We start from the raw sequence: 26,731 nt of genomic DNA, 5'->3' as shown, positions 1-26,731 counted from the left end.
GGACCTCGGTGCTCTTAATGGAAAAGATTAATAAATCTAACTACATAAAAATATTAAGCATTACATAAAACAAAAAACCCCAGTTAATCAACAGTCAAAAAGCAAATGACAGATTGGATAAAAATATTTGCAACATATATGAAAAAGTGTCAATATCCATAATATGTAATAAACATCCACAAAACAGTAAGACATATAGCCAGTAAAATGGAGAAAGAAAATGAATAGATCATTGCTTAAGAAATAAAAATGTCTAATAAAGATATGCAAAATGCTGGCCTTGTTAATAAAGAATATATGTTAAAAATGTGGATCACTTGAGGTCGGGAGTTCGAGACCAGCCTGTCCGACATGGTGAAACCCTATCTCTACTAAAAATACAAAAATTAGTTGGCCGGGCACGGTGGCTCACGCCTGTAATCCCTGCACTTTGGGAGGCCGAGGCGGGAGGATCACGAGGTCAGGAGATCGAGACCATCCTGGCTAACATGGTGAAACCCCATCTCTACTAAAATACAAAAAATTAGCCGGGCGCGGTGGCGGGCGCCTGTAGTCCCAGCTACTCTGGAGGCTGAGGCAGGAGAATGGCGCGAACCCGGGAGGCGGAGCTTGCAGTGAGCCGAGATCGTGCCACTGCACTCCAGCCTGGGCGACAGAGCGAGACTCCGTCTCAAAAAAAAAAAAAAAAAAATTAGTCGAGCATGGTGGCACATGCCTGTAATCCCAGCTACTTGGGAGGCTGAGGCAGGCTGGAGAATGACTTGAAATCAGGAGGCAGAGGTTGCAGTGAGCAGCGACTGTGCCATTGCGCTCCAGCCTGGACAACAAGAGTGAAACTCCTTCTCAAAAAAAAAAAAAAAAAAAAAAAATTCAGTATCACTTTTCCCCATTTGGTTAGCAAAGAGGAAAGTGATTGCTACCATCAAGTGGTGGAGAGAGGAGTGGTCATCAAATACTTCTCAAACACTGCTGGTAGGTATAGATGAGGAGACTCTTTTAACCATGTCTACCAAAATGTATGTTGGCTCGGCAGCTTTGCAAGTGTGCACACACATCATCATACACAAACATACACACACATGCACACATAGGGATGATCATTGTAGCACTATTTTAACAGTGAGGATGGATGCAGCCTTAATGACCATCAGCAGGAAATTGGTTTAATAAGTAAATGATGATAAATACACACAATGGAATAGTCAGGGGAACATAACTTTTCTTAAAGATAAACATATACTCCTACCAATAATAGAGATTCATTGTGACTTTGCCTATGTGTCAAGCTTTGTCTATGTGATGTACAAGCTTCAGCGCTTCTCACGGGTAGTCCCCCTGCCCCCCTCCCTCAACAGCCTGCTGGGTGGAAGATGCCACTTCTGCCCCCATATTCCATCTGAGGCCTAGAGAGGCTAAGGCTTGACCAAGCAGTGAACCTTGGTCTGTTAGACTCTTGGAGCCTGCACTCTCAGCTGTGACACACACTTCCTCTCAGTGGGATGGTGAAAAGCAAAATCATAGACACACACCTATCTGTGTAGCTGTGACTGCTGGAAAGGACCTGGGGGATGCAATCTTGTCCTGGGGGGACTGCAGAACGGGTGGGGCTTGAAACATGCATTCTGCATTCTTCTTTCTACATTTTCATAGTGTTCTTTTTTAAAGCAATAAGCATGTATCACTTTTGTAATTTGAAAATGATGTAAAAGTATAGAGACAGAAAGTAAAATAGGGGTTGTCTGGAGCTGGGGCAGAGCAGAATGGGGGATCAGTGTTTAATAAGCACAGAACTTCAGTTTTACGAGATGAAAACAGTTAAGAGGCCAATATCTTAAGTGAAACAACTAAGAAACAGAAAATCACATACTGCATATTCTCACTTTTAAGTGGAAGCTAAATAATGTGTACACATGGACACAAAGTATGGAATAATAGACGCTGGAGGCTCTGAAGTTGGGAGGGTAGGAGGGGTAAGGGATGAGAAATCACTTACTGGGTACAATGTACATTATTTGGGTGATGGTTATACTAAAAGCCCACACTTCACCACTATGTAATATATCCATGTAATGAAACTGCATTTGTACCCCTTAAGTTTATACAAAGAAAGAGACAGAGAGAGAGAGAGAGAGAGAAGGAAAGAAAGAAAGAAAGAAAGAAAGAAAGAAAGAAAGAAAGAAAGAAAGAAAGAAAGAAAGAAAGAAAGAAAGAAAGAAAAGAAAGAAAGAAAAGAAAGAAAGAAAGAAAGAAAGAAAGAAAGAAAAGAAAGGAAAGAAAAGAAAAGAAAGAGAGAGAAAGGAAGGAAGGAAAGGGAAGGAAGGGAAGGAAGGGAAGAAAGAAAGGAAGGAAGGAAGGGAGAGAGAGAGGAAGAAAGAAAGAGAAAGAAAGAAGAAAGAAAAAGAAAGAAAGAAAAGAAGAGATGGATGGTGGTGATGGGTGCACAACTTTATGAATGTATTTAATAACACTACACTGTACATTTAAAAATGATTAAGATGGTAAATTATGTTATGTGTATTTTACTATAATAAAAACTGAGAAACTGATATAAAAGTGTCTTCTTTTTAGGAAACAGTTGAACAGGGAGGGGCTACTAAGGGTAGAGGGGCCCACCTGCAAGGTGGCACCCACCCAGGGCAGGAAGGACCAGGGCCGGCTCCTCGGCTGGCCCCACCCAAAATCATGAGGAGGGACGGCCCTTGCTCTCTACTCTCCACCAACGCATCAAAGCAAGGCCTTTGCGGGCAGCTGGCAGGAGCTGCATCCAGTCTGGGCATCGGGGGTTGGCATCACTGCAGCTGACAAAGGGTTAATAACAGAAAAATCCTGGATGCCTGGCAGGGGCCAGCCTCACTGGGTCATAACAGCTGTTTTCCAAGGGCTGGCAGGGAGGCAGGGGGGCTTTGGACTCTGGCACTGGGCCTCACACCCTGATCCTAAAGAAAGTGGAGAGGAAGCCTGGCCCTGAGGCCCCTGTCACCCTCCTGACACGTGGCCCTTCCCTCCACTCTGAATGAACATCTGCAGAAGAGGCTGGCACATGGAAAGCCGAGTTTGATCTGCATGGGGCAGGGAATTGTGGGATGAATCCTTCTATTTTCAGTTTTATTTGTTATTGTGGTCTGTGATCAATAAGAAAACACAGAAATCTAAGACATGGGTCACACATGGCAGAATCATATGGAATAATCCTGGTGGTTCATGCTGGATACTGGCAATGGGGTGGGTGGGAGGGGAACAGAGAGAATTACTGGCATGCCTCACTTACCCAGCACCACAGAAGTAGCATGGCATAGCACAGAGAGTTGGCCTTAACATCATCAGAAAGACATAGGTTCAGACCCTGGTTTCATCCATTACTAGCTCACTTTCCTCATGAGTTAGAAGTGAAGACTCTCACCCCTCCCTGGGTTTGTCACGTGGATCAGATGCGACAAAGTGTGTGTGAAATGAGTATGAACCCAGTATGCAAAAGACACTCAATAAATGCCTGTGCCCTTCTTCAGTTATGGTGGGACACCTTCCAAGTCTCCCTCCCTCTGTCAATCTCTCTTTCTGGCTTCTTTTTTGGGGTTTAGGGTCAGTTCTGCGACCTACCTCCCTCTCTGTGGTCAGCCTTCCGCCTCTCACTTTCCTGGGGGGCTCACCTTTGTTTCAGCTGAGTGCACTCTAGTCTGAGAACGCTGTGACATGCAGCTGACAGCCTGGAGGGTACCTTGGGAAACTTCCTGGTCCCTGACTGTGTTCTCCAGACAAGAGGCTTCTCTCTCACATGGTAGCTGACTCACGGATGAGTGAGGCATCCCCAACACGGAGAGTGGGCAGAGAGACAGGCAATGGAGCCCCGTCACTGAGAGCGACAAGACCTGCTTTGAGGATACCCAAAAATGTTTTCCAGGAAAGACAGGGCTTTCAAAAATAGAGAATGGTGATACTTTCCATTGTATGAAGGAGCAAAAAAGAGGAACTCCAAGTGCAAGATAACATATTCCATTTAGTGGCAGGCAGGAATACGCTGTCCCATAAGCTCTATACTGGGATTTGGCAGAAGAAAGGTTCATGGTTTTCAGGCACCACAGGGACAGGGAAGGGAGATATGGCTGGTGTATGGGGGGCACCCAGCCCAGGAGTCGAAGAGAATACTGGAGTGGCAGGAGGAGGAACAGACGAGACTTGAAGAGCTGCGCTTGGAGATGAAGGTTCCAAGAGCTGCTGGGGTGGGGGTTGCGGGGCGGGGGAAGGTACGGGTGGGAGGAGCAGTGAGGTCACTTCCTGCTATATTAGGCCACACCTCGCAGCCCTCTCTCATAGAAAGCCCCCTGGAACTAGGCACTCGCCACAGGGGAGCAGAGAAGACACCATTTTCCCTCTCTGGGTACAACAGAAAGCCCATGAGACAGCCCCACATTTGAGGTCCAGCTGCAACCAGCCAAGTGACCTTGGACAAGACACTCCCTATCACTGGGCTAGACCCCAGGGTGCAAAGGTGAAGACCTTGCCCATATCTCAGGCTGTGATGGATCTAGCAGAGAAGATAGATAAGAAAATCAATGGTTCTGGCCTTTTCTCCCAGGGAGCCCCAAACCCGAGCTGCTTCCCCGCAAAAAGTCTTCTAAATCTCCCCAGCTTGTAGACACAGAAGTCAGAGGTAAAGGAAGAACCCAACATTTGTTAAGTGTCTTCCACGTGCCAAGTCTGTCCCTGCATTTTTTCACGGGCATACTAATGCTACAGTCAGGCTCCATCATCACCATGATGGAGACAACTGAGGAAACTGAGGCTGTGAAAACAGAGAGATGTGGACAGCCTTGCATTGCAGGAGAGCCCAAGGCTCTGGCATTAAATAAAACTGGACACTACTGGTGGTAGACACTGTGTTGCCTTCTTTGAGTCCTTGAACATCCGTGAGTCTGTTTCCTCACCTCTGAAACAAGAGCAAGAGTGCACGCCCTGGGCCGGGGTAAGAACAAAATGATAGAGTTGGCTTCCCGGAAAAATCCACCTTCTCCCTCTTCCTCTTCTGGTTACTTCTGATCTTTTAGCTTTACTTATGCTTATGATTATTTCATTTTCTAAAATAAGAAGATACCAGATCCCATAACAAGACTGCTGCAACTTATTCACAGCAAAGCAGGCAGAGGCCTCGGGAGACCCCGGGGACTGCAGAACCTCCACCACTGGCCCATAGTGGGGCAGGGGGAGGGAGTAATTCATGCCTACTAGGAAGACTGTGATAACAGGTGTGTGTTTTTGGAGGCAGGATTGCTTTCTGCCCACACGACAGCTGCCCCCTTAGCTAAGAGGGAAAGCCTGGAGACCCAGAGTCCTCCGGGGACCCAGCCAGGCTTCTGGTCTAGATCTCAACCTGCCCCACTCCTGCCCAGTGCTAACCTGTCTTCCACCCCATCCCCATCCCCACCTCCACCAGTTCAGAGATTCAGCCAGACAGAAAGGCTGTGCCAAAGGAAATTGTGTGCCACAGGGCCCTCTTGGTCTGCTGTGGTGTTCTTCCTTTTTTTGGACTTTGTGGCTGTTTGAGTGGGTACCTTTTTCCATAGAAAGTTTCCATTGCATCAGTTATTTACATTGTCACCACCTATACGTGGGCTCTGGTTTCGAGTCGGTGAACCAGAGCAGGCCCTGTGGGGCCCAACACTGCTTACAGGGGGTGAGGGGAGCCAGTGGCTATGGTGAGAGGACCTGCAGCCCTGGGTCAACCCTCAGAGCCACTCCCAACCCTGGCAGGGCCACTCTTGGCATGCTCAGTCCCTTTGGGATGCCATTTTTAGGGTGAGATTTCAGAGGATTTAAGAGCACAGGCTACTAGGTTTGAATCCTGCCTCCTCCACCTCCCAGCTATGCTCTGAGTTATTGACCTGACATCTCCAGGCCTCCGTGAACTATCATTTGTAAAGTGGGAATGACAGTAGCACCTACCTGGCTGGACTGTGGGAAGGACTCAATCAGGTAATGCACATAAAGTGCTTAGAACAGGGCCTGGCCCAAAGCCTCAATCCATGTCAATGAATGGACAAGGATTTCCCACCCCCAACCTGGCTCAGACCCCACTCCCCATCCTCTCTTGTGTGAACCAACATGCAACAGCGTCTGCACTGTCCTGTCCAGCTCACTTATCCATAGAACCAGACAGGCTGTCCTGATAGCCAGCTCTCACCAAGTCATTCCCCGCCCCAAATCCCAAATCCTTCAGTGGTTCCCCTTAGAGAGTAAAGTCTACACTTTACAAATATGCCAGGCTGCCTTGGCATCCACACTCCCCTGCAAAGCCTTGTTCTTGCCAACTGCCATGCTCCACATTCATGCCTCTTTGTGGTTGTCTCTGTCTGGAATATTTCTCTCCATTTTAATGTGGCCAAATCCAACCCACACCAGCCTGGGTGAGCCCACTTCATAGGCCACCTCCTCCACAAAGCCCTCCATGACCCGACTCTTTCTCTGGCCAGGAATGATATTTCATTTAAGGATTTGATCTCTTTGTCATGGTGTTTACCTTCTCTACCCTGTATGGGTGCAATATAATACATACAAATGTGTGTGGGCATCACAAACCAACCATCTGATCTCTGAGGATGGGATTGGGATGTGTGATGCATCTGTGTCACTCACAGAGCCTTGAACATAATTGGTGACTCTGAGTGAATAAATACTGAATTCTCTCAATTTACTACCCCTGTCGACAGGGAAAGAGATTTGGGTGTGTGTTGGTGAACATCAGTCTGCAGCCCATCAGTGTCACATGATCCTCTTGGTTCTTCTTGAGGGAACTGGCAGACTGGGGTGTCAGTCAAGGGCCAGGACCCCTAGGGGCTCACAGCTACTCAGACTCTAAGTCTCAGCATGGGGCCTTGCATCTGAGGCATGTATGGAAGTCTAGGAACCAGCATTGACTTCTTCTCCCTCTTCCTCAGCCCCCACCTTCCATATGCCACCAGGTTCTCAGTAAATCAGCTCCCTAAGTCCCTATGCCCATGAGCCCCTCTCCACCCTACTGCCACCATCTTGACCGAGGCTTCAGCATCCTTGCCTCCTCCCTGGTCTCCCCACGTGACTCCCATCCTTTCCTGGGTCTTCCCTCCATACTGCCCCAAGCGGTACTTCTGCATCACAGCTCTGATTAGGCCACAAATGCTCCTTTGCCACTTCTGATGCCTGCTGACTGCCATCAGAAACCCAGACTCCCTAGGAAGGTGCTGGAGGTTCTCTCTTCTCTAACGCTTCTGACCCCCATCCAGAGCTTTGGTGTAACACCGATCACACTGTCCGACGACATTTATCCCCAGCACCTGGGTCTTCCTCGCAGACAGGGAGTGCCTTCAGGGCGAGAACATGAACTGTCTGTACCTCCAGTGCTTGGCATGCAGTCAGCCTGCAGGGAAAGCATGCTGAACAGACGAGTGCATGAATAGCAACAAATAAACACACTACCACTGCCCTGCCTTCCAGTGTTGCCCTGACACCACCATATTCAGGACCTCATTTTTGGTACCAAGCAACAGGTGAAGTTACTAAAGTGACAGATACACAGTCTGCCTAGACCAAAGGTTGTCCCAGGGCACTTGACATCCCTCTGTCTGTGCTGCAGCTCCCAGAACCCCTGATGGCCTGACGTCAGCAGGGCAGATGCTTGTGCTGGTGTTAGCTACATGGCCTAGGAACCTGGAGATGGACAGAGGTTTTGGGGTCGTTCCAGAAGGAGGGGAAGGAACCTGAAGGGCATTCCACCTCTAGTCGCTCTGTACCAAGACCTTCCATGTTGTTACCTTCCCCTCTGCCCACCCCACTCACCCCCTCCCCAGATTGCGCCTGCCTTCCTATCTTCTTCTTTTTTTTCTTTTTGACAGGGTCTTGCTCTGTTGCCCAGGCTGGAGTGCAATAGCACAATATGACTCACTGCAACCTCTGCCTCCTGGGCTCAAGCCAATCTCCCATCTCAGTCTCCAGAGTAGCTTGGACTATAGGTGCGTGCCACCACCCCTGGCTACTTTTTTTATTTTTGTAGAGATGAGGTCTCACTATGTTGCCCAGGCTGGTCTCAAACTCCTGAGCTCAAGTGATCCACCCACCTTGGCCTCTCAAAATGCTGGGATTACAGGCATGAGCCACTGTGCCTGACAAACCTTCCTATCCTTTTATTCCCCACCAGGGTCACCTCCCTGTTTCCCTGCCAGGCTGCGGCCACCTATTGTGCCTGAAGTAGCTAAACTCATGGACTTATGGGACAGTATGTGTGGTGAGGAGATGGGTGAACAGGACCTGGGATCTGACCACAGCCCTACCATTAACTGGTCATGTGACCAAGAACAAATCACATTTTCCTCTAGGCCTCAGTTTCCCCTCCTGACAAACCGAAAATCTGAACAAGTCTGTCTCTAAGGACCCCTTCTGTTTAACTCCCTGTCAGGAGGTTGATTTCTTTACCAGCCAGAATCATTCTTTCTAATTAAAGGAAACAAACAGAGAGAACGATGTGTCTTTCTCTGCTGCTCCTGGAAGCCAGGACGGCCTCTAACTCTCAGAATATAAGTCAGATCCCCTTTTGATGACTGAAGGAATGCCTCCATTTGGTGGCAGTCTTCATGCCCATATAACCCAGGGATTTAAAGCACACCTGCATATCCATTCTTTTTTTTTTTTTTTTTTTTTTTTGATGTTAATAATTGGGTAAGCTAGGCCTTTATCATTCTCATTTTGCAGAGTGAGGCTCCGGGAGATGAGGCTTATCCAAAGTCCCCCAGCAAGCGTGAGGGAGAAGGGGAACTGGCTCCCAGGATATTATACCACAGCTGGCCCAGGTGGTTGGCCTAGGAGCTGGCCTCACCCAACAGGCAGGTAAGATACTTAAATAAAACAATAGCACACATCTCCCTGTATTTTTACACAAGCTTTCTTCATGCATGCAGAAACACTCTGAGGCATGAGTACCCAAAGCTTCACAGTAAGCTGTTGGGATGCCTAATTCCTAGAAGCCAGGCTCCACCCAGACCCAACATTCTAGAGAACAGGCAATACTGAGAACCATGCTTTGTCCAGGCAGAGAATCCTTGGTTTTGAAGACTCCAGCCCCTGCTGCTATCCCAGGCTTCTAAGCCCTTGAATCAAATCCAGGGCAGCAGAAGCTCTGCCACACAAGACAGGGCAATGCCTCACTCCTCTTGCTCCCCCAGGCCCTGCTGGCTGCAGGGCTCCTTCTCTGAGACTCCCAAGGGAGGACTGACTGCATGTGATCTGACCACCAAACAGGGAGGGAGAGAAGATGAGGGCCCAGGGCCCTAGAAGAGAAGGAAGTAGGGTTGCAATTCTAGGCCCTTCTTCCAACCTGGCTCTTCTTCTTAATGTTCATGGTCTTGTACTGTTACTTTAAGAACATACTGATCCTGTCTTCCATATTTTACTGGAAACTCCTTAACAGAGTCTCCACAGTAGGTCCTCCAAATGCACTTGTGCAGTGCACAGCCTGCACAACCATTCACAACCTATGGCTTCTGGCCATCCCCTGCATAGCATGTATCACCACTGTAATTAAATAACTAATTGCATCATTACTTATTCTGTCTTCACAGAATATAAATCCTCAGGGGAGCACCAGGCCCTGTTTGTCTTGTTCCCAAGCTGTAGCCCAGCCTCCAGCATAGAATAGGTGCTCAATAAACACATGCTGCGCTAACGAACCCACCCAACCACTCATTCATGCATTCAGTTTGAAGGAGAGTGAACCTGCCCTGCAACTGAAGGTGACAGGCCTCTGTTGTGGTCCCAGCTCTACCAATGTGTGCCCTTGAGCAAGGCATTTCCCCTTTCTAGGTCTGTTTCCTCATCTATAAAATAGTGTGGGGTTTACTCTCCATGCCACATTTGCACGACCCCGAAGAAAAGCACTTCCTTAAATTTTGCACCCCGGGCACCTTGCTCACCTCACCCATCATGACCTGACCCTGGTTTTCTACATTTTCCTGGTTTTGTCCAGACCTGGGCTTATGGGAGATGCTCGGTGAAGTAAGAAGAGGGGGGTTTCCAGGCAGCATGCAGGGGACGCCAAGGTTAGGAGAGGAGTTGTTACTCCTGGGCTGTATCTCTGGGAGAGAAAAATAACAGACAGCAGTGCTTCCCCAGGAGAGCAGTGTCTTCAGAGGGCTTCTTCATCAGCCTTGTTTACCTGGAAGGAAGGAGGGAAGGGTTGGCTCAAGATCCAAGTTACCAAGTGCCAGGGCCAGGGGCAAACCCCAGGCACCCTGTGTTCCGATCCAGACCCTTCGGCATGCGGGCACAGCCTGGCTCCCATGAGTGTGGGGCACAACCAGTTTCAGCTGGCAGAGGCACACACAGTGGCAGAGGAAGGAGATGTTCCTTGGGGCAGATGGGACAGGAGCCTTGAGAAACAGGAGGGCTTACGGAGGAGGATGGGGTGGCATTCCTGGCAGAAGAGATGATGTCTGCATGGTGTGCCTGCAGGAGACCATGTTTCAAGGGTCTATGGCCACTTTCTTACTTGCAGAGTGGTCTGGCCAATGGGGACCCATGAGAGTGAGGCACAAGGCAAAGCTTAGATGGAGATAAAACAGAAGAGCACAACTACAGAGTCCTCTGCCTCCAGGGCATTCCAAGGACCTCTCCCCATCATGGCCTCAGCCTCCCTGTTGTACTGCATGCATTAGTTTTGTAAGGCTGCTGTAACAAATCATCACCAATTTAAGCCAAACTGAATGGCTTAAAACAACACAAACTTATTATCTGAGAGGTCTGGAGGTCAGACATCCAAAACGGGTCTCACTGGGCTAAAATCCAGCTGTTGACAGGGCTGCATTGCTTTCCGGAGGCTCCAGGGAAGAATCTGTTGCCTCCTTTTCCAGCTTCTAGAAGCTGCCCTCCTTCTTTGGCTCGTGGCCTCCTCAAAGACAACAATGGCCAGGTCAAGTCTTTCTCACAATGCATCCCCCTGGCACTGACCCTTCTGTCTCTGTTCACCACACTTAAAGGCCCTTGGGATTCCACTGGGACCTTGTGGGTAGTCCAGGACAATCACCCTATTCTAAAGCCAGCTGATTTGCAACCTTAATTCCATCTGCTACCTTCCCTCCCCTTTGCCCTGGAACCCACCATACTCATAGACTTCGAGAATTAGGATGCACACACCTTTGAGCAGGGCATTATTCTGCCTTTCACACTGTGTGAGACACATCTCCTCCAAATGGAGTTTTGGGAGGAAGCGGCCCAGGATGAGAGAGATGGGGTGGGTGGGGCGGGCAGGAGAGGGAGGCAGGCAGACACACACTCAGCCTCCTGGCTGCCTGCTGAGCACACATCACCCTTGAACACTTCGTCATGTTTCCACACTGAACCAGGCATAGGCTGTTTCCACAGTGACTGCAAAAGCAGGAGCAAAGCCAGAAATAACCCCACTGACATGGAAAACTTCCCCTTCCCATGGTACTTTGCTCTCTCCTTCTCCACTCCCCCCATCATATTATGGGAGGTTCCAGTGGGTTCTAAGTTGGAGGCTGAGGCCTTGGGGAACACTCCTCCTGCAGCCTGGCTCCAGCAGGGGGAACACAGGGATCTGACTGAGGGGCCTGGCCTAGTAACCTCATTTCCACACCACTGTGGTGAGCTTGGAGTCTCCTTCTCCCCTCAGCCTCACTGCCTCTGAGCCACAAGTCCCTACCAAGTCCCAACCGCTCCTTCTTGGATCTCTTGCCACCAAACATTGGGATCTACACTCTTGGTCTCTTGGGCCAGAAGCCCATGGGATGTTCTGATCTGGCCCCCTCGTTGGGCCTCTGGGAGGCCGCTGCCTGGTGTGGCCCTGCCTGGTGGGCCTGGGACCCACTCTCACAAGCCCTGCCAGCCCCCAGCCCAGTCCTTGCTCCTGGTGAGCCCTGCCAACCTGCTCTGCCTCCCTGCACCAGGAGCCCTATCTGGGAAGCTGGGCTCAAACTCTACCTTCTCCAAAAGCCCCTCTTTCTACAGGTTTTTTCCTTAGAACAAGATCTCACCCACTGCAGGGGCTTAAACATTTGCTGAAATGTAGAGGCCAATGAATGCCCGGGCCTCACCATCCGTACCACTCACTCATATGGCATTGTGTCTTTATGGCCCTGGGAAATGTCCTCCACGACTGTTTAATTTCTCATGTCTTTCATCCCAGTCTGACAAAGGAAAATGAAGTTAATGCACCTCCTACATGCTGGCCACTGAGCACAGTATTAAACGAGTATGCATTGGCGCATTTCATCCCTCACCTCCGCTCAACCATCATCACCGCCGTCTTACAGAGAAGCAACTGACTTGCCCAAGGTCACACAGCTAGAAGGTGGCAGGGCCCAGACTGGACTTCTGTATGCCAGACTTCAAAGTCTGAGGCTGCAGCCACCATGTCCCACTCAGGGGGCCAGGTGAGGAGACACAGAGATGATCAATGGCAAATGCTAAATGAAATGTGTCCAATTTGCCTCCTAGAAAGCCCTGAGCAGCTCAAGGTGTCTCCAATTTTTGTCTCTTTGTATGTACTGGGATTTGGCCTAAGATTTTATTTGGGTTTTCAAAAAGTTGGGAGGATATGGAGGGGGTTACACGAATTTAAAAGTTTGGAGGTCATGGACTGTAGGCCAACCCCATCCTTGTACCAATGACAAGACCAAGGCATGGAAGTGGAAGTGACTTGCCCAAAGTCATGGCCTCTGCCATCGAAGCCGGTGAACTCTATTTGTTTCTCCCACCCAATCTTTGATGTAAAGGCCATCGTATGCTCCATTTAGCCCTTGGCACTGCTTGGCACAGAATTTAGAGTCCAATGTGGTATGCGTCCTGGATTCTGCTTTGACAGTGCTGCACACTTGATGGCTTGGTAGCTCAAATGCTCAGAGCCTCTGAGTCTTTGTCTGCACAGCAGAGCAGATGTGGATTTATTTGAGAAGGCACAGACCTGCTTTGGATCATGTAATATTAGGATCATGGGTAACAGACCTGGGCCCTGAGCCGCTGCTACGGGAAGATGGAAAGAGCTCTATATTTAGACTCAAAAGCCTCGAGTAGAGTCCCAGTTCTGATGCTCATCACTTTGCGGCCTGAGCCTCCCCCTTGACTTCATTGAGTCTTACTCTGGGAGATAAAAACGTCTCCCATAAGGGGTTGGGATGAATTGAAAAGAGGTAACACGTGTGGAAACGCCGAAGGCGTAAGAATCCTCTGGGTTGCAGAATCCCAGGCTCCACCTTCTCCCACTGTCTGATTCTACAGTTGCGGGGCAGGGCCCAGGAATCTGTATTTCCCCAATCTCCTCATTCCCCATCATAATTCTGTTGTAGTTAGTCAACAGGCCACACTGCAAGAAATCCCTCTAAAAAGTGCTCAATACGTGTTTGTTAAATACACGAATCCTTGAACATCTGTTGAGCTGCATATGGCTGCTGGGAGACATGCGCTGAAGGAAATAAGTAATTTTCCCCAAATACATTTCCTATGAATTCCAAATGATGGGAATTGGGTTGGGGCTTCTAAGACTAGGAGACGATGTGATAATAGCTTCCTTCTCCAACGAGCTCCTCCCATTAGATGGGGAGAGACCTGGCTGGAGAGTCACGCACAGTGGCTCAGGATCAAATGCGGGGAGGGATGCTCTGGAGACGGAGTCCCCTGGGGATGAGTTCCAGACCCTGTTCTCTTCAGCATCTTCATGAAGACAGGAAAGAAATAACTGAAAATATGCTCATTAAATCTGCATCTGGCACCCAATTTGGCAGGGTTGCCAAAATTCTGTAAGACTAGAATTAAATTAGCAAATTGCAAGTAAAATGGTTTTAAGCAGGCATGATGGAATTCATCAGGGCCAGGTGGAAGCTCATGGGGGAAGGGAGTCAGGAAAGCCCACATCCCCGGGGGTGGGAAAGCCTGGCCGGGAACGGAAACGGAAAAGAAACAAACAGAAATGACCCAAATCCTTAAGATTCACCCTTGGAAAGTGGTGGTAACAAAGGCAGCCCCACACTGCAAGGTGGCCAGAGGCTCCTTCTGGGAGCCAGGAGGTGTGGCTGGGCAGCACCTGGTTAAGGATGGCAGCTCTTCAAAAGAAGGTCAAGAAGAAAGAACCCGAGAGACTGCCAGGGAATGGGAGGGGTGGGTGCTTTAGACTGGCGGCCCTACAAGGACAGACACGTGGACGGTGACGTGTGTTGACGCTGCTGAAGCACCACTGCGTGCTTATTGATCTCACAGTCAGGGAAAAACACTGGGATGGGCATGGTGGGGGCAGGGGAGGTACAGACTCTGAGGAAGGAAGAAGAGGCTAGAGGCATTTCCTGGGCACTTGCTAAGTGTTAGGCACTGTGTTAAATATTTGTCAAGTATTATGATCTCATGTAATCATCATAACAATCCTGTAATGTAAAGATTTTTCTTTTCTCTTTATTTTCTTGTGCTTTCTTTTTTGTTTTCTGTGTTTATTTTTTTTTCTTAAATAAAGAGATATTTAAAGTAAGAAGTAGACAAGTCCTGCGTCATCCTTGCAAAGCCTATTCCCCAGATGAAACCACCAGGCATAGTTCACTGGGCATGTTCCCAGGCTGTTTCCCCGAGCGCAGAAACACTTCTACATGTGCACACACAGACTTAACTGTTTAACTTTTTCTGTGTAAAAATGAGATTGTCCTAAACATATTATACAGAAACCTTTTTCCAGTTAAGAATACATTCTTAATATCCTCCCACATTAGCACCTGAAGGATCATGTCTTTCTTTTGAAATGGCCACAAAGTATTCTCTGGCACAAATGTACCATAAACCTTTTAAGCATTGTCTCTGCTGGACACTGAAGTCATTTCCAATTTCTCTCTTCTACAAACAATGCTACAAGGGAGTACCTTTGTACACATATATCTTTGAGTACATATTTTTCTATAGCCAGGGAATTGCTGGACCAAAGTAGGCACAGTCAGCCCTCTCTATCTGTGGGTTCCATATCCATGGATTCAACCAATCAAGGATCAAAAATAGTTGGAACAAAAATTCCAGCTGGGTGCAGTAGCTCATACTTGTAATCCCAGCACTCTGGGAGGCCAAGGCAGGTGGATCACTTGAGTTTAGGAGTTCGAGACCGGCCTGGCCAACACGGTGAAGCACCGTCTCTACTAAAAATACAGGAAATTAGCTGGGCATGGTGGCGCACGCTTGTAATCCCAGTTACTTGGGAGGCTGAGGCAGGAGAATCGCTTGAACTTGGGAGGTGTAAGTTGCAGTGACCTGAGATCGCACCATTGCACTCTGGCCTGGGTAACAAGAGCAAAACTCCACCTCAAAAAAACAAAAACAAAAAACAAAATCCACAAAGTTCCAAAAAGCAAAACTTGAATTTGTTGTGTGCCAAGGACTATGTGATCCACATAAATGAAGTGATATGTAGGCAATGTATTAGGTATCATAAATAATCTAGAGATGACTTAAGTATACAGGAGGATGTGTGTAGGTTATGTGCAAACACTACACCATTTTATATAAAGCACTTGAGTAGCTGTGGATTTTGGCACCCTCAGGGTGTCCTGGAACCAATTCCCTATGGATACCAAGGAATGACTGTATATGCATTTATAATTTTCATTGACACCAATCTAGATTCTTAAGGACCTTTGGCTCTTGCCAGTACCAGATCTTCTCTAATTTTTTTTTTTTTTTTTTACATTTTGCTACCTCTAGGCAATAATAATCTCATTTTTAATTTACAATCCTTTGGTTTTTTTAGTGGCTAGAGCATTAGTCATATATTTACGGGCCATTTTTACATCTGTGTACTATCCATTTATCTTTTGCACATTTTTTAAAACTTGGTTATGTTTTTAGTTGGTTGATAGAACGATAATTTTCTAACTAAGAATTCTTTAAATAATAACTAATACATAGCTTTCTATGCACCTGGCACTGTTCTGGGTTCCTGACAAACTTCACAGCATTGACTCAAAGCCCTGAGAGGTGGTCACAGCAGTCCATGTTTATAGCCAAGGAAAGGGAGGCTCAGAGATGTCAAGTAACTTGTTTGAGGTCACACAGGTCAGATAAGAACACGCCAGAGTCTTAAGGACTAGCTAAGCTAACCACATCATCACCAATTAGTTGTTTCTGAAGCCTTCCCACATATCCCTTGCCATCTAATCCACAGAGAAAGAAAATTCTCCCTTAAAATTTCCCTCTCTGTTATTTATCCTTTGCTTTATTTGCAGAGCCTTTAAGAGAGTATTATTCTCATATGCCAGGAAAGGAAACTGAAGTCCAGTTTCTGACGAGAGGTTATCACAGCATGAAATTGGCCCCTAACCCCGACATGCTTGGGGACGTGCCTGGAGGAGTGAGGAGCGGGATTTGGGATGGGGCAGGATTTACGCATGGGGCCGAGGATCAGGGAAAGTGGAAGCTGAGGCAGGGCCCGGGATGGGAAGAGTTTTAAAGAGCAGGCCAGGCAGTCTACAGGACTCACCCCATGAGCAACGTGGAGCGGTGAAAGGCTGGGATCAGGAGTCAGGTGAAGATCGGCCTAGTGAGAAATCATCATCAAATCAGAGGGTGTCCCACCTCACTGGGCATTTCCACGGACCAGGCACACTGACCAGTGAAGAAGCCTGCCCTGCGGGGTAACAAACACACCTGTGTCCATGCAGGTGCTGGCAACTCCGCGTGTGAAAGCTAGGTTTGACAAAAGGGTTTTTGGTCTTTAGCGGCATTTTAAAATAAGGTTATTTTTTAGCTCCTAAACACCAACGTCACATGTGGGTTTCTGGGTTACAAACCCACCATTGATCTGTCACATGAGCTTGGTTACCCTCGTCTCAATAAGCACACACAATACTTCTGCCTCCCATGAGCACTGCACGTAGGGAAGGGAGAAGGATCATTTGCATGCCATTTTTCTTCTGAGGAAAAAAGAAATTAAGCTAACAAAGTGGGAAAAAATGTGAGAAACTGACATGCTGAAACTAACACGCAGAAATAAGTTTTGAGTCACTGTTGATTCACGTTAATTTTTTTAGCTTTGACCTCAGATAACCTTAGCATTTCCCCAAATGTTTTTCTGTGGAACTCTTTTCCAGCTACTCTGTGTGTGTCTAAATGTGTGTGTGTGCGCGTGTGTGTGTATGAAACATATATATACATTTGTTCTCTGATCAATTAATCTTAAAAAATTGCACATAGTACCCACCTCTACACACACACTCACGTTCACAACCCTCACACATACACACTATTTTGCAGATACCCAATGCACTTTTGCATATTAAAGACTGAGAATTCCTACAGGATAAGGATCTTTATTGGCCATTGGACTTTCATTTTCTCCCTGTAACACATTTTTAGACCCCATGACACTTGTGGTCTACAAACACACCATGGGAAAAGCTGGACTGCTTTATTTCATAAGATCAGAGCTTGCTTAAAATAAAGAGCCCAGATATCCTACCCTTTTAAAAAACAGATGGGTTCTAATCAACCCATGATAATGATGGTTTCCTGCCCACCTGGGCATCTTGCGCCTCTCCTAGATTTCAGGGTGACACCAAATGTTCGCAAGCCAAGGCAAGAAACCGTTAGGAGGCCAGGTGTCCCGGACAGGCTGAGCTGTGTGGTTCAGCAGTTGCTGGGTGGGCCTGGATCAATCCCTTGCTCAGTGGCTTTCAGCCCAAGGGTCCCCAGAGACTCACCTAAGCCAACTCACTTGTTTTGTGAATGGAGAATGAGGCACTAAGCCCCTAAATCCCCTGGCCCCTGTTCTCTTTCATCCACTCCATGAGACACCTCTCCCTGGGCCTAAATGTTTTCTACTGCGAAAGAAAACCAGATCACCTTTAAAGCCTTTCCAGCCCTCTGACTCTTCTGACTCTGTTCTCCTTGCACCTACTCCTTCCCAGCTATCAGTCACTGCAATTCATTATATAGATATATGGTCACATGATATAGCTCTACAAGTAAAACCGTGTTTCTGTCTGTTATAGCATCGAGTGAAATTGAGTTGGTGAACCTTCACCAAATACAAAGGGCATACTTGGCATAGGTTAAAATGTAAGTTATACGGTATACATGAAATTCACTTGGGGGCAGTCCCTGGGGGAGACATCTCCAACAGAAAATTCCTCTGCCAGTGTTGTTACAGGCACTGGTTTATAATTTTGCTCCTTCTCACACAGGCAACTCGGGATAGTATGCTCGGGGTGACCAGTAGCAGAGATTTAATTACTTACTGACTCTTTATGGCTTTCCTAAGCAATCCAAAGGAGGACAGCTAGTGGAAGTGTATGTGGATTCATTCATTTATTTTTAAATAAAATGTTCATTTTGGAATAGTTTTAGATTGACAGAAAAGTTGCAAAGATAGAACAGAGACCCCATATATCTTCTACCCAGTTTCCTTTCATGTGAACATCTTACATAACAGGTATATTTGTCAAAACTAAGACATTAACATTGGTACATTACTAGTAACTATTTCACCGGTTTTTTCACTAATGTCCTTTTTCTGTTCCAGAATTCATGCCAGTATAGAACATGGTATTTAGTTGTCATGCCTTCTTCATCTGTGGATTTATTATTGTTTTCAAGAAATAGATACCATTCTCTACTGCATGCAAGGGGGTATGCTGGGTACTGTGGTGGATCCCAGCTGCCCTGCAGGGAGAAACACGGTGTCCAGTGGACAGCAAGTCTGGGCTTGAGTGTCCACTCTGCCCCTCATTTCTGATACAGTCCTGGGCTTGTCACCCCACATCTAGAATTCTCAGGTTCCTCAACCGCAGTCTGGAGATAATACCTTCCAGCTTGTGACAGAGCTGAATGAGACGGTCTACATGGAAAGACATTTTGAAGGCTTAAAGCCCTATCCCATGTGGCTCACTATTATTATTATTATTAATGTTGCTGTAACGATTATCATTAAGCAGACTTGATACACTGTTTCCAAAGCAGGACAGCCCAGAGACTGAGCTGTCTGACCGAGCTGACCCTTCCAGCTTCAAATGAGATGTTTCCATAGACCTCCATGTGCCCCATAGAGAAAGGAAATTTTCCTTAGTCTGTTCAGTTCTATAGTTCCTTTACGGCTCCACTCATGGGACATCGTATCAGTGACACCTTCTCTGACCATCCTACAGAAAAGAGCCTCTGAGGCCGGGCCTGGAGGCTCATGCCTGTAATCCCAGCACTTTGGGAGGCCGAGGTGGGCAGATCACTTGAGGTCAGGAGTTCAAGACCAGCCTGGCCAACATGGTGAAACCCTGTCTCTACTAAATATACAAAAAGTAGCCAGGCGTGGTGGCGGGTGCCTGTAATCCCAGCTACTTGGGATGCTAAGGTGAGAGAATCACTTGAATCCAGAAGGTTGTAGTGAGCAGGGATTGTGCCATTGCACTCCAGCCTGAGTGACAGAGCGAGACTCCATCTCAAAAAAAAAAAAAAAAAAGAGAGAGAAAGTGAGAGAGAAAAGAGCCCCTGAATCCCTCCCCATGGCATTCTCTAACTTCCCACCCTGCTTCATGCTTCTCCACGGCACTGACCCCCATCTGACACATTCCCTATTGCCGTGTTCCTTTGTTCACGATTGGCCTCTCTCCACCAGTTTATGAGCTACCTGAGAGCCCCAATTGTGGTCTGTTTTGGTCACTGCTGTACCCCAGTGCCTAGAGCAGCCCCTGACATATAGTGAGGGCTCAACAGATGTCTGCTAAATAAATGACTATATGTTTGGTTTTACTCTGTAATCTCTTGCCTCCACCCTGGTAACTTGAAAACAACTCTTTACACCTAAACATACTGTTGAATTCAAATAAGAGCAAAGCTCTTTGGCTCAGAGCCCTTTGGGTCTTCTTTAAGAAAAAAAAATAGGGTAATGCCTTTCTTTTAATTTAATTTAATGTCATTAACGTTTCTTTGCTTGCCCTCTCTCCCATAAGTGGCTCTGCCAATTAGAAACCACAGTCTCTTCCTTGTCCAGAGCCTGTCTGCTGGCTTCCTCACACAATCAATTCCAACAGAGTCCAGGCTAGAAAAAGCTGGTAAAATCCCCACACCCCCACACGCAGCCAGTTCACTTCCTTACTGTATTCACTCAGCACTTGCACATCAAAGGCCTATGGACTTCTCAGAGCAGGAAGAAACCCAGGGGATCCCGCAGGCCAGCCTGCAGCTGAGGACACTGTGGTTCAGACAGGGGAGGGAACTGGCAAATGACACACAGTACTTAGAGGCAGTTCCAGGAACAGAACCCAGGACTCCCAGCTCTGTACCCTGGCCCCGATTCCTTTGTGGGCTGGAACCATCTCCCCATGCACACCTTTCACCAAGGGACACGTACGTGCTTATTACCTGGAGCTCTAATCTGATTGTCTGCCTACCCTGACCATTCCTGGGTATTGGAACTTGGGAACTGATGGGCTGAGGTGACTCTCCAAAGCAGCAATGCACCAGGCAGCAGAGTTAAGAGCCAGACAGAAAGGAAATGGGGGTTGCATTTGTTCAGAGCCAGGTACTTCATATGATCATCTCAACTAACACTCACAGTACCCTGCAATGAAAGCATTATAACTGCATTTCATAAATGAAGAAAATGAAACACAGAGAACTTAGAAATGCAGCAAATTACGCAGTAAGAAAAGGGAGGACCAGCATCAGAATCCAGTTCCTCCTGGTAAGAAAGCCCTTGTTCTCTCTGCCTGACCACTCTATCAGAGATCCTAAGGCCTAGAAAGCACTCCACAGCCTGTTGGGCTGGGTCCCTAAAAACAACAAAATATTCCTCTGGGGAAGTAACCAGAATGATCCCATTCTAGAGATGAGGAAATTGAGACCCAGAGAGGAAATGCAACTTGCACATGGCCATGTGGCTTGTGGGTGGTGGATTTGTTCAACTCTGAGCTTCTTGAGGACACAGGATCTCTCCTAGTGCTTAGCCCAGAGCTGAGCCCCCGGAAGGACCCAATCCACTGTTGAATAAATGAATAAACGACACTAAAGTGAGAAGCACAACCTCCCGAGACTCCCACAAGTTGGGTGTTTACACCCCAATTTCCCCACATGGTGGCCTCAGGAGCAAGAGACCAGGCTGATATAGGTGAGTACAAGCCTGAACTCACACTGATATCCAAAGCTCACCTCCTCATCTCTGAGCCCATTGATCTGTCAGAGGCATGGGAAGTGATGCTGGCCCTGGTCCCCATTCAGCCCCTCAGCTCTCCATGGAGCAATGGTTATGCAATGAAGAGGTTTAGGAAGATGGTGGAGCTGGTAATTCTTTCACCCAAAGGCTGATGCTTATGGCATGGAATGTACCTTCCTCCCAAAGGCTGGTGTTTGGGGCAAATTGGTCTATTTTATTGCCCCCTTTAGGAGCAGCTGATTCATTCGCAATACTGCAGTTTTTATTATTCTCATTAATTTTTCATCCTAACAACTGAAACTAGTTATTGTTTATGGTTCACCTACTAAGTGCCAGGCACAAGTATCTAATGAGACATCTGTCACCCTGTAGGTAATTGTGAGCATTCCCACATCACAGATCAGGAAGCTGAGGTGTAGGAGAGGCAAAGCAAATAGGAAAGGCACAGGGCTAGAAAGCGGGAGATGTAAACTCCGGTCTGTGGGACACCATCGCTCATGCTCCTACCATGTGGCCGTTGTAGGTCCAGGACAAGGGGGTCGGAGCCACAGCCAAGGACAGATGGAAATGGGAGGCAGATGGAAGGCCTGCCTGACTTCCTGGGCCTCCTGCTGGCTGGGCTTCTCATCCCAGGCAGAACATCTAGCACCGGGGCACTTCTCCACATGCCCACATGCTGTCCCCAGACTCTCCCCAGACAATCAGGGTGGAACTTGTAGCTCTTCTGTTCAAAGCCCTCAGGTGACAGCATCTGGTACCCCTGGTTAAGAACCACTGCTCTCAATTCTCAGACCATTTTCTTACAACTACACCCTTTTCTGGAAGGTTCTAAAATGTTTATTAAGAAATTTGTTAATTGATTTACAAAGAATATCACACCTCAAAACCCCTGAGACCTTCCAATTCTAAGATTCTCCCAAGCAACAATAACTCATTCAGAAATGCATGTGAAGGTTCGTCTTTATTAACCATGACAATTATTCCCAAAGAGCGTGATGTTTATAAAAAGGACTGTGGAGCCCAGAGTCCTAGCTCTGCCGTTTACCAGCTATTTGACCACAGGCAACTCAACTCAACCCAATAGTTATTAAAAGTATGGACCCAGAGCCCTGGGCTGGGAAGACTAGGGACACAGAAGCAGACAAAAAAAGTCATGATCCCTCTTAGCTCTGAGTTCCTCATCTGTAAAACAGGAACCAGCAGTTACCAAGTGCCTACTACATGCTGGGGCCTTGAAGTGCATGTTCTCATTTCACCACACCAACAGCCTTGGGAGGCAGGTTCTCCTGTGATCCTGCTCTGCAGCAGAGGAAGCAGGGGCTCAAGGGGGTGAAGTGGCCTGGGTGAGCCTGCGGCAGTGTGTGGCAGTGTCTGCGCTCTTTCCATCCCATCCCCCGCTTGGCAGATTAGTCCACAGAGTGAACAGGATAATAAGGGAGAGTGCTCTGCAGCCGATCAGGAACCGCACAGATGTATGACATCATGGTTATTAATAATGGAAGCAGCACAACTAATTCACAATCCTTCCAGATGGACCACCTGAGTGGTCTCCTGCAAACCTCCTGCAAACACAGCATCAAATTCTGTAACAGTAGAGCTAAGAGGAGCCTTAGAAGTCTGACCTTCTCCTCATTTACAGGGGTTGGGGATGGACAGATCTAGAGGGCAGCCCCGCCCCACAAAGCCCAGGATGCACTGTTTGGCTTTAGTGATTGAACCAGGAAGATAAGTAGGTCTCAGATCAAACACCAGCAGTTACCCCCTCCAAAGGGTGCTGGCAAGAAAATCAGCAGCGAACTGCAAGTACGGCCTCTTCCTGGTCCCTAGCCCAGCTCCTTTCTTCTACAGGGCCTTTGTACCTGCTGTTCATCTATGACAAATATTCTTTCCCCAAAGCTTTGCAAGGCTGTCACTTCTTCATTACTCAGATCTCAAGATAAATGTCAGCTCCTCAGAGAACTCTCTGGGCCCCCACGTGTAGCTTCTCCCATTCCTCCCTGGCATTCTCCATCACACAGCTTTGTTTGAGTTTCTTCAGCGTGTATATGATGACTTAGCTTTATCTGATTCACTAATATTATTTCTCTTCCCACTGGAACGCAAACTCCCTGAAAGAAGGGCTTAAATAGTTTTCACTGCTGTAGTCCCTAGAATGGTGCCCAGGGCCCAGCAGGCACTCAGCAAACATGTTCACCAAACCCCCCTGGATGTTGGCCTGGGTCATGGCCATCCTAGCATCTGGCAGACACTCATTCAATAAATGCTACTGACCCTCTCCTCTATGCCAGGCCCTCTGCTAGATGCTGCAGTCCTTGCCCTCACAGTGCTTTGACATTGATTAAAACAAACAGCACAGGAGAAGCCAGAGCTGTGGCTGTCCAATCACATGCAACTAAGCAATAGCTGGCCAATATCCGCAAGTATGGCAGAAAATGGAAGAAACTGGGAGACATGGAGGAAATGTGGCATTGGGTTGGCCCTGCAAATCACTCCCATGTGCTCATCTTGGGGAGCTGGTGCCAGGCCCCCCTCCACCAGCTCTGGGGACATGGGGACAAGCAGACATCCCCATTACCACAACTACCTCATAGTTGCAGCCTAGAATACAATGGGATGAATGTGTGTGTGAGAGTGTGCGTAGGAGCAGATGTGTAAGTGTGAACAAGTATACAGGATTGCATAAGCCAGAGTGCATGGGAGCAGGTGTGTGTAGAGGAGCAGGGTTGTGTGTGCAAATGAGTGTACACGATGGCATGTGTGAGTGTGTTGGAGTGGGCTGTGGGTGTGTGCACGTGCAGGAACAAACTTGTGTGTAGAAATGGGTGTTTGAGTGTATAAGAGTGCACACACGTGTGTATGTGTGCATGTGTGAGAGATGACTGTCGTACCATTACCGAGCTCTTCACCACAGGCTCCACATCTGGTTGAACTTTACATGCTAAAGTCCCCAAAAAGAATGGCACAGAGTAGGTAACTGATCATCACTTAATTCATTCAACAATAAATCATTTGAATCTTTATGTTTTTTAAACACATTCTGCGAAGTGTCCATACAAAGCAGCAAGACTGGTTCTAGAGGAGAATTGTCAACTTCTGAATGTCATTCAGTGAGGTGAGAGCACTGGATGGGGAGTCACGATGTGGTCCATGCTTTACCACTAACTACTGGGTGATCTTGGGCCACTGTTCAGCTGTGTGACCTCAGATGAGCCTCTTAACTGTTCTGGGCTTCTGCTTACTTTCCATTAAAACAGAGCAATTAGAATTTAGCTCTCAAAGTTTGGTTGCAACTGTACAACACTACATCATCTCTGTGGGTAGCCCCTGAAGCACTGTTTCCTTGGAGAGCAAGCCTACTAACTTGAAAAGGGCCCCAGAGCCAACTAGAAAAAAATGCTGGGCTGGACAAAGTTAAACAGATTCTTTTATTGCAGGACTTCTCAGAGCCTTTCATTTGCCAGTATGGATTGTAATTGGCCAAAAGGGTAATACAGAGCTTGCACAATTTGCCATTCTTACTCTAACAGGGAAACCTTTACTGGTGGAACAGCTTTCAGAACTAACAATCCACCGAACACACTGGGAAAATCTGCTACTAGGCACACAGGACACTTCTTAGTGACCCCTTTTTTGCAGATGATGGAACAGAAAGCGTGTTCTAAGTCACAGAGCAAAGCCATGACAACTACCAGCCCAGAAATCATCCAAACCACAGTTACTGGCACGTGCACAAGGCTTTACATCTACAAAACAATTTTTACTTACGTGATCTCAATCTTTCCTAAAAACATACCTCTGAGGACACTCATTCCATTTTTGATAAAACACAGCCTGAAAGAGATGAAGGAGTCTGCCCAGAGTCACTAAGGGATAGACCCATAATTTGGCTCTAACAGTTTCCCCTACGTCCTTGATGAAACATCAGTCAATACATTATATTTTTATAGATAAACAACTGTGGTCACTATGCAGAGATCCCTGCAAGATGCTAAGGCTGATGCCATCTGCACCTGTTTTGCAGCCACCACCACTTCTGTCTGAAGCCCAAGCACCCTGCTCTGATTAAGGGGGGTTGCGGAGGGTGCTCTCTCAGAAATGCCCCTGGAGTAGAAGCCGCTCTGGAAACACCCAGGCAGTGAGGTGGGAGTAGCTCTCTCCCAGTCGCCACACCCTCCTGACCATGCCAGGTACAACCCGATAGGATGTACCCCCAGTGCCAGGTGTCATTATGCCGGGAGGAGGGGCTCCTCGGGAAGATCCAGAGCAATGCTAGTTTAACTCACTCCCAATGAGCCCGAGGAGCCCTAGGCTGGTGGGCTCTGACAGACTGAAACTGCATGGCCTGGGGGGAAGCTAGGGCTGCCAAACCCATTCAGCAGCTCCCGCCGGGTGTGCCGTGTCCCACGATGTGCGAGGGTGCGAAGGGTGAGCGCTGCGCCAGGGTGAGAATCTGCACTGGACACAGGAGGCTGTACACGCCAACGGCCGTGCCAGGCGCAAGTGTGCCAGAGAAGTATGTGAACGCGGGAACGCTTGTGTCGCCCTAGGGTGGTGACAGAAGTAGTGTCTGGGAAACGCTGGCTGAGAGCGCGTGCATCAGGCCACCGTAGACTGCGAAGAAGCCGGGGCCCCTCACTCCAAGGGTCCCGAGAGTTGGCACCGACGCACTACTGCACGCGCGCCCGCGCCCAGCCCTCTCCCACCGATGCGGCTCCCTCCGGTCCCTCTGCCGCCCGCTCGGCGATGCCCGTTCCCTGGGCTGTCAGGCCGCGGCGGGGGCGCGGCGCGCGAGGCGCTCGTTGCTTACCTGCGGGCGGCCGCGGCTCCGCTGCTCTGGGCTGGGCTGCGCCGCGCTGGACTGGGCTGCGCTGGGCTGCGCGCCCGGCCTCCGCGCGGCTCGGCAGCGCCCGCGCGCTCGGCTCCGCCCGGCTCGGCTCCGCCCGGCGGTGCCCCGGGCGCTCGCTGGCGGCCCACGCGGCGCGGGGTGGGCGCGGGGCGGGCTGGCGGGCGGGCGCCGGCGGCGGGCGCGGCTCCGGGCCGCCCCGCGGCCGCTTGGAAGCTCCTTATTTGGGCAGTGATGTCAGGGGAAGTCGCAGGGGCCGGACCACCCACTTCTTTCCATTCACTCCCCAGAGTTTCCTGTCGCCGAGCACGGGGACCCCGCCGCTGGCCCGCGGCGCCTCTCCCGCCCGCTTGGCCTCACTGCCGGCCACTCCGGGATGCCCTCGCGGCCGGGGTCGCAGATGGGCCCGGGCGCGGCTGGCGGCTGCCAGGGGAGGGTCTCCTCGCCCGGGGAATCCCTGGCTGCCGGCGGCCGCGGGGAGGGTCTGCGCGCCGGCCTCCTCGGTGACAGGCCGTGTCACTCCGGGCGCCGCCCCTCCCTCCGCGCCCGCCCCGGCTCCCGCGCTGTCTTCTCCTCCTGGGCCCTCTAGGGAAGGCAGTCAGGGAAGCCCCGGTCGCCGCCGCCGGGGCCCTGCCGCTCGGCGCCACGCCTTGGTCGCACCCGGGCCCAGCGGGCGTCCATCGCCGTCCCCAAAGTGTGCGCTCCCCGCCTTCCCCCTGGGTGCCAGCCCGGCCCGGGTAGCCCGCGCC

The 26,731-nt window shown here is 48.9% G+C and overlaps 1 protein-coding gene across 8 annotated transcripts in view; it reads right to left on the bottom strand.

The window, feature by feature from the left end:
- The window catches only part of HIVEP3 (HIVEP zinc finger 3), a 542,129-nt gene that overhangs the window by 133,552 nt on the left and 381,846 nt on the right, over positions 1-26,731 (bottom strand). Inside the window, exon 1 of one of the 8 annotated variants that reach the window (XM_045386681.3) lies at positions 25,947-25,999. The exons of the other annotated variants lie outside the window; for them this stretch is intronic. The gene's annotated coding sequence lies outside the window, so the exon portion shown is untranslated. Of the gene's footprint in view, positions 1-25,946; positions 26,000-26,731 lie in introns of those variants that run through there. 8 annotated transcript variants of the gene reach the window in all.

The sequence above is a fragment of the Macaca fascicularis genome, chromosome 1, assembly GCF_037993035.2.
Source record: "Macaca fascicularis isolate 582-1 chromosome 1, T2T-MFA8v1.1".
Classification (NCBI taxonomy): domain Eukaryota; kingdom Metazoa; phylum Chordata; class Mammalia; order Primates; family Cercopithecidae; genus Macaca; species Macaca fascicularis.
This window is presented reverse-complemented; position numbering and strand designations above follow the sequence as displayed.